General features: G+C 44.3%; 1 protein-coding gene across 4 annotated transcripts in view; it reads left to right on the top strand.

Moving 5' to 3' along the window:
- The window catches only part of LOC102677152 (extracellular sulfatase SULF-1 homolog), a 72,295-nt gene that overhangs the window by 29,941 nt on the left and 34,412 nt on the right, over positions 1–7,942 (top strand). Inside the window, exon 1 of one of the 4 annotated variants that reach the window (XM_031509580.1) lies at positions 698–939. The exons of the other annotated variants lie outside the window; for them this stretch is intronic. The gene's annotated coding sequence lies outside the window, so the exon portion shown is untranslated. Of the gene's footprint in view, positions 1–697; positions 940–7,942 lie in introns of those variants that run through there. 4 annotated transcript variants of the gene reach the window in all.

The following is a 7,942-nucleotide window of genomic DNA, read 5'->3' as shown; positions in this document are numbered from 1 at the left end:
CCCTTTTTTTTTTCTTCTCTTTTCTTTCTTTTTTTTTTCTTTTCTTTTTTTTTTTTCTTCGCTCGAGCGTAACGTTCAGTCAGTCACTTGCTCGAAAGACTACAGACCTTCGCGACACGCACAAGTATATAGAAATTAAACGGGGCGGATTGATTGGCGGAAAAAAATGTTGATAAAAAAATGGCTGTTTCACGGCATGTTAATTAGCGAAAAACGAAGGGAAAGATCGTGGAGGGGAGTGAGACACGGTGGCGAGAAATATTTATCTCGGTGACAGGCACGTGCGCCGCACGTTATCATGCCATATTGGATAATGTATCGGGGAGGAGAGAAAAGTAAAAAACACGGGGGATATACACGTCGATGTTGCGATTACGGGGCAACAAAAATTTCAGAAATTTATCGCGTTGTTATGCCACACGCGTTGCCTTCCTCCGTTTAGAATTTATATCTCTCGAATCACGGCGTTCGAAACTGAAACAATTGATAACGATGGAAAATCGTGGTGACAAATCACGTGTCTTATCTTTCTAACCGATCGTCTTGCTTTCTTCTCCATCGCCTTGTTAATAATAATTTCAATAATCAATCGTAATTTCCAAGTTAAAATTACCGCTACGATTTAATTAAAATTCAAAAATTTTTCTCTATACAATTCCTTCCGCTTCGAAATTGGGAGAAAAAAAAAAGGAAAATCGCGCGGGAATTTTTCTCGCAGGCAAGCAAGATAGCAGAGCGAAACTCTGTCCGCGATGTTAGAAGTTAAAACGCAGCAACTCGAATGCGTGGGTTGATAAAGCAGCCGCCAAGCAGTCTAGCATTCTCCCAACCTCGGTCCTCGTCCCTCCAAGAAATCTCGCCCCCTTCTTCCACCCTCGTGGTGGAAGACTCGTCTGCCTTGGCTGTCTGTCAACTTTGTCATTCACTGTTTCACCCCCGGTGAGCTTCACCCCTTGCGTGCACGCATGCGAGTAAACAGCCCCGCCGACACTTCCACCACCACCCTTTTCTCTCCTCGTTAATTACATGTCGCTAATTGTGCGTTATCCACTGCATCGAACCGCGACCTTTTCAGTTTTATTTTTTTCCCCTCCTCTTCGCGCTCTCCATTCTTCCGCCGAATGCGATCTCCAATGTATCCCCCTCAAACGCCTCGAGCCATCGAACGAACCTCTGACGATTTTTCTTTGGAACTTGGAGCGTCGACGAAACTTAACAGAACAGCAGAAATTCGAGAATTAAAAAAGAGAGAGAGAGAGAGATTGGAAGAAAAATTTCTTCTAAGTTCTTCCTTTTTCGCGTAAATAAGGTAGAAGAAGGGAGTGGCGGTTGAATGGAGAACGAGCACTCCAGGAAATTACAGTCGGCGATAAAGTTGACGGATACTCTCGACGGATCCCTCCCCGTTTTCGCCCGTTTCCTTCCATCACCGAAAAAAAAAAAAAAAAAAGGAAGAAATTTCTGATTTATCTTGCCACGACGTTTAGTCGGTAGAAAGCCGCCGTCGGTTTTTTTTTTATCTCGGCTCCCTTCGCGAGCAGCTTTCATTCAAACTTCGGTTCGCGTCCTTCGTGCTTCGCGGTGCTCTCGCGATACCATCTCGATCTCTCGTCGCGCTCGAGAGACCGCGGGTGTGCCCCCTCCGGAGAGATCTTTCCCTCGAAATCTCTGCCCTCTTCGTCCCGAGAACAATAACTGGCCTGGTACTGGAGGTGGCGAGAAACCTTCGTTGTTTCTCATTTTCACGCTCCCCAAACACCCCCACCCTATCGGTTCACCCTTCATTTATTTTTTTCGACATCGCTGTGTATACACATCGCTTCTTTCGACCCGTACATATATACGAAATCGTTAATATATATATATAATACTTTTGGAAGTTCGTTTTAAAAGTTGATGCAATGGAATTCCATTTATTCGAACGTTATTACTCTGATTCGAATAAATAGATATAAGATAATAAGGTACGACGCTACACGATTCGAAAATTATGAATTATTTTATACATTATTTTATTTTACTTATATAATAAATAAATCTCGACATTTTTGTACATACGTTTTGCTAATTGATGTAATAAAAAGAATAATCACTCTTTTAATCGTATGTAGAGCATTAATATTGCTCGACATACGATCAAAATCGAGTATGCAAATAAATTCGATACACGAATGCAAATGTACGTACAAACGAATCACGCTGTGTTTTTCAACTTTGACAGCGTAAAATATATTTGAGAAACAAAAAAAAAAAAAAATCACAGAAAAATCCTCGTCACCTTAATATCTTATAATTTTCCTTTCGAGGAATAGCTCAAGATCGTCGAACCAGACGATCTAAAGCGTTACTAACTATCAATTCTTGGAACCGATATAAAATAACGATCATCGAGTCACGATCAAAACCATTCTTCCCTCTTTCTCTCTCCTCCCCTCGCTCGGTTCCCCGTCAGCACCATCATTACATTAATAAATGCAAACGATCGAAGATCCGCGTGGCGAATGACGAATAATCGTTGCTTAGCCAGCTCGCGGCGCGAAACAAAACGCGCAATAAACAATTACGGGACGAGACGCGGAATTTGAACGCGGAAAAATAAACGAGTCTTTAACTAGAGAGCGAGGAATCTCTCTCTCTCTCTCTCTCTCTTTCTCTCTCTCTGTATTTCGCATGAGACAGTTTAATTAATTAGTCGAGAAATCCGCGTGATTTCCAAGCGGATGCAGGAAACGGCCATCACAACTGCGTGCAGTGCGTGCCGCGCGCGTCGTAGATGTGGGACAGGAAGTTTCCGCTCTGTTCGAATTCGTCGAACGACTGTTGCTCGTATCTAGAATTCTCGCGGATGTAAGTCTTTACGTGATGGCCGTCACTTTGAATTTATGGTTGTGCGATACGATAAGTAAGGATATAAACGAGAAAAAAGATGATTCTAACGTTAAAAGTGTGCTATCGAGTAGTTGTAAAATATAGTTGACAGTGCAACGTTAAAAAGTGGCACTGTAATTTTCTCGTAGAGAGAGAGAGAGAAAGAGACTTTCGTGACCGCTTCTCTCTCTCTCTCTCTCTCTCTCTCTCTCTCTCGTATAAAATTTCTTTGGATTATTAAACCGCATCGATGATAATTCGCAGGTACGAGTGGACGTGTATAAATGATAGTAATTTCGTTCGAGACATCGAACAAATGTTGCCGAGCACTACGATCCGATAGAAGAAACAGCCTGTTTTAATTTTCCAAACTTGTTACCTAACTTTTTACGACGGGACGACGAAATTCATCTTTTCCTCCCTCCGTGAAACACGCACGAAAATTAGTTGGCAGATAAGAACATATGGCGACCAGAAGAACATATCCACGGAAGTGTAAAAACTGCGAAGTGTTTGTGACACACATTTGAATTCCCTTTCACGAAAAAGCAGGGGGAGACGTGTACGACATATAGCATATCATAGGTGGTTGGTATCCTCGCCAGGAAAACAGCTTATTATTGAATTGAAAAACGAGGACGGTGTTAACGTCACCTTAACCGCCTTCATCGAAGATAAAAATGTTTTACGATCCAAGGAATCATTCTTTGCGCGGAGGGAGCTGTATCTATCAATTCTATCTCGTATACCCCCTCCTCCCGTAAAACGTGTTCTCCTTCTCCCGTCGATCCCTCTTCCTGTCGATTTCAGTTTTCCTTACAACTTCCATCGTTTCCAGTTTCAACGCAAAATGCCTCGAATACGAGCCGGCTACGCGTGACTTTGATACACTCGCAGAAACAGATAGATATTCAAACGTAGAAAACCAGTATTTCTACTATTGAGCGAGTGGAAAAAGATTGGACAGAAATTGGAATTCAATGGACGAAGGAATAGCGTGCACCTCGAACAAGATGTTGGACACGAGAGAAGGATAATTAATTAATTTCTTCGATTCTTTCTTTAGGTTTGCCATGATCGAGGGGTTAAAAAGAAACGATAACCGGCCGCAACGTAATTTTTACTGCATCGATCGATCCACGGACTCGACGAGGGATCATCTGGTGGTGATCTCTCGCGTTCGAATCGGCTTTCGTCTCGAAGTTTCGCGGGCGGAGAACACGCAGATGCAACCAACCGTCCGATCCCAGGGTCGATGGACATCGACACTGCGTTGCGTAAAGTCGAAACGCGCGACTGCACGCCGCTGACACATTATCTGATTGCGCTGAATTCAGTCCGCGTTCGTTCCTACTACCACTAATACTAATACTACCACTGTTCTGTCCAGGAAGTGACGTCAGAGATCGCATATCGAGCGCGGTACCTCGATCAGGATTTACGCGTTGCTCCATCCTACCTAGACTTTGGCCTCCCTTTGACTCGTTCGAGAAAAATACGGGTGTCCTGTTCGAGAGAGGGAAAAAAATAATTCCATTTTGAAAAAAATCACATTTTAAGTAGAACGATTTATAAACGATTTTAACGAGAGGGGGAGAAAAAGACTTGAGACGATTCGCATTGAGTTTGAGAATGATAGAATTGGGACGAATCGATCGACACCCCTTTTCTCTCTCTCTATTTCGCGTTGGATATCGTTCGAGTCGCTGTTATTACGATTCCTCCTCTGTTAACACGTAGACAAGCTGTTTCTCCGTCGTCTTCGTCGGAGGATCCCAATCGACATCGGGTCTGATGATAGGCTGGAAGAACGACGGCGTCCCTCGTAACATCGAGACGCGGATTAGACCATCTGCGGTTTGCAATTGGCCGCGGCTCGTCAGGCAAATAACAAACCCGTGAACAGACGCGATTATCGCGCACGTATCAAACACGTGTACGTACGTGTAACACCTCGATATTGTATCTACAAACGTTCATCTACGATTCCGATCATCGGTCGAGATTGACTCTTTATACGTTTCTACTTCCACTTCGTCTCGATCCTCCCTCCTCCTCACTTCCTCCATTATTCTAAACGCAAGAAAAAAAAAAGAAAGAAATTCTCGTTTCACCGTTCGGCCCGACCACCATCATCCACGGTTTCGTTTCGTTCCACGCTCGAAGAGCCGAGTCACGGACGGATTTTCAATTAACCCTTCGACTTTCCTTCGACTTCCATCCCTCCCCTCCCCTTGTTTCTCGTATCGTTAAAAAACAACGAAGGAGGAGGAGAAGGAAAATTCTGATAATTCTCGCAAGGTAATACAATTTCCCCGATCGTTGTCGATCGGCCAGCACCGGTTTCGTTCATTCAACGAGCACGAGGTCGCTTCTCTTTCCCTTCCCCCCCCTGCATGGCAGGCCGCCACGTACGTCGGCAGATACGTGATTTTCGCTCGCATCCCGGCCAAGCTGGTGTGCGTCTACGTGTACAGAGATACCTCAACCTCTAACGCCGGGGTGATCGTTATCGTGATCAACGGCACGATCGTTTAGTTGGCCGTAAATCCCGCTTCCCACGCGGGAACCACCGCGCGAATGAATATTCACCCGGGCCCTTTCGGTGTGCCGCGACCTACAGAGACAGAGCGGGGGAGGGGATTCGCCGACCTACACTCGAGGAACGTGCCGCGTCGCAGGTTTAACACGCGAGCTACGAATACGTAACATCCGTTTTACCTGCGACCTACCCCCCCTATCCCTCCTCCGTGTGTAACGCGTACATGTGTCGATAGCCTCCGCCCACCCACGCCACCTCTCGTAACGTAAATTACAGCGCGCGAGAGGAAAGGAAGATCGTGTACGATCTTGCGTAATCGTTGAAACAAAATTTTCCAAAGAACGATGATTGCAGAATTAACGAGGTTTTTGTTCTCTTTTACTTTTAGTAAAGTATTTAATCAGATTTAAATTTCATCGTCGTATCCTCAAAATTAACGAAATTTCGATTAATGAATTCTTATTAGGTGTATTAAATATGATTCTTATGTATATTTTTCATGTAGTATGAAAGAGTATTCGAATTATCGGTGTTTGAAAGACGAAGGAATTAAAGTTTGAAACTTACAACTCTTAAATTACTTTAATCGGTTATTATCTCCATCCTTCGTTTCAATCGATTCTTGGTATTCCGTATTTCCAAGAAAAATATTGAACGTTCATTAATAATGAAATACTACTAAATAATTACTACCAATGAAAAACAGATTTACAACCTGTTGATCGAAGAAAGCTAAAAGTTCCTTTATTAATGCTACATTATGAACAAACTATTAATACTCGCGCTAAAAAAGGAACGAATTCTTCTTACTGTTTTCATACTATGGGCGAAGAAATAAAAAGAAAAGGAAGAAATTATAAAATAACCGACTTAATTTTAATCCTTCCACACAGAGTGTCGGAAAAAGCATCGATGCGGCATCGATGTCCCATAAATCCTGTACGTGCGCGCGTATACGAGACGCAAATAGAATGCGAAACGAGACGACATGCAAGTATTCTCGATTCGTCGGAATCACTTCACAACGCGGCGCGGGAACGTGGCGCGTTATTTACGATCGAGTCTGGTTTAAGTGACGAAACGTCGTCGAAAGGGGGATCGGATGACGCTAATTGATTCCGATCGATACCGCGGTTTCCCGTGGTTGACGTGGAGGCCAGGGAAGGGCGGATAGGAGCGCGTTACCTGGCCAGAAAAGCTTCCTGGTTTCGCGACTGCACGACGCCGGTATACGTGCGCGCCGATCCAGTTACTCAATTGCTGCTGCGGTTGCGAAACAAATGGAGGGATTATTGTTTTACTATTCTTAGCCTCGGAGCTCTCGAACGAGGGCTCTGGTTACGGGAGAATATATAGAGTTCAGTGCACTTCTCCCGCAGTGTTTTGCCGGAACGGAGAACGACACGTTTCGTAGATGGAGTCTCAAAGGGGAAGAAAAGCGTGGTGGCAAATCGGACAATGGATCTCGCCATGCACTGGCGCCCCTCTTCCTTCAACTTCCGCAAATTAATCTATCTACCGGCCAATTACTACCAGGTGATAAATTGTAAGGAGATCGTTTTTCTTTTGGAGGGAGAAATTATTCTTTGGAAGACTTGCGCTCTCATTTCTCTCATTCCGTCTCGATGGAAGGATTATCAATTAACCGTAATTAATGCGGGATTTGAGACATCCTTGACATTCATCCCTGCCTTCCCTTCGTTGTAACACACAGAAGAGGAACTGTTGTTAATTAACTATCCATAACATAAGTTTGTCGCTTTCTCGTGTCGCGCGTTACCTTCGAGGAATTCCTCTTCTTTTTTCTTTTTCTTTTTTTTTCTTTTTGCAACAGAAACGCGAATGGAAAGCGTGAAATTTATATCTAGGAAGCTTTCTCGGCCTTCTCTCTATTTTATCGTTACCCTCGCGCATAGAGCTGTTGCTCGCCGTGAGATACTGCTCGGCCGGATACCTGCATAAAGATGAAATCTTACTTTCTCTGATCTATGCGCGCTTCGCGTCCAACGTTACCCGTTCCCCGGCCTGAATTATAGATATTTGCTTGAAATATCGCGTTAATATCTTTGGCGGATCAAAGGTTGAAATATCGGGGAGGGGACCGCGACAATTGCGAAAGTTTCTCGTTGTACAACGAGGTATCAACGAGGAAAGAAGGGGAGGGGATCTGTTCTTTCCGTTATTCGAGCCGCGTGGTGGCAACGTGGCGCCGCCACGTATCGAGAAATTTAATAAAAAGCAGTATTTTCCCGGAAATAGGTCGAGAGAGGGTACGATCGCGACTCGAATACCACGCGAAAATCTCTCTCTCTCTCTCTCTTCTCGAGGTTTCTTACGTGGGGAGGATCCGTGGGAACCCGTTCGAACAGAATCGTAAATTTCCTCGGCCAGTTATCCGCATCCACATATTCCACTTCCTGGCCTAAAACGTCGCTCTTCCCCCTTCTTCCTCGATCGGAATCGCGAAATATACCTTGTGTACACCGCTCGTACAAAAGTCGATGCATTATACTCGAGGAGAAAACTCGGCTC

The sequence above is a fragment of the Apis dorsata genome, unplaced genomic scaffold (genome assembly GCF_000469605.1).
Source record: "Apis dorsata unplaced genomic scaffold, Apis dorsata 1.3 scaffold_163, whole genome shotgun sequence".
Taxonomy (NCBI): Eukaryota; Metazoa; Arthropoda; class Insecta; order Hymenoptera; family Apidae; genus Apis; species Apis dorsata.
The sequence above is the reverse complement of the archived record's forward strand: the minus strand, read 5'-3'. Positions and strand labels throughout refer to the sequence as shown.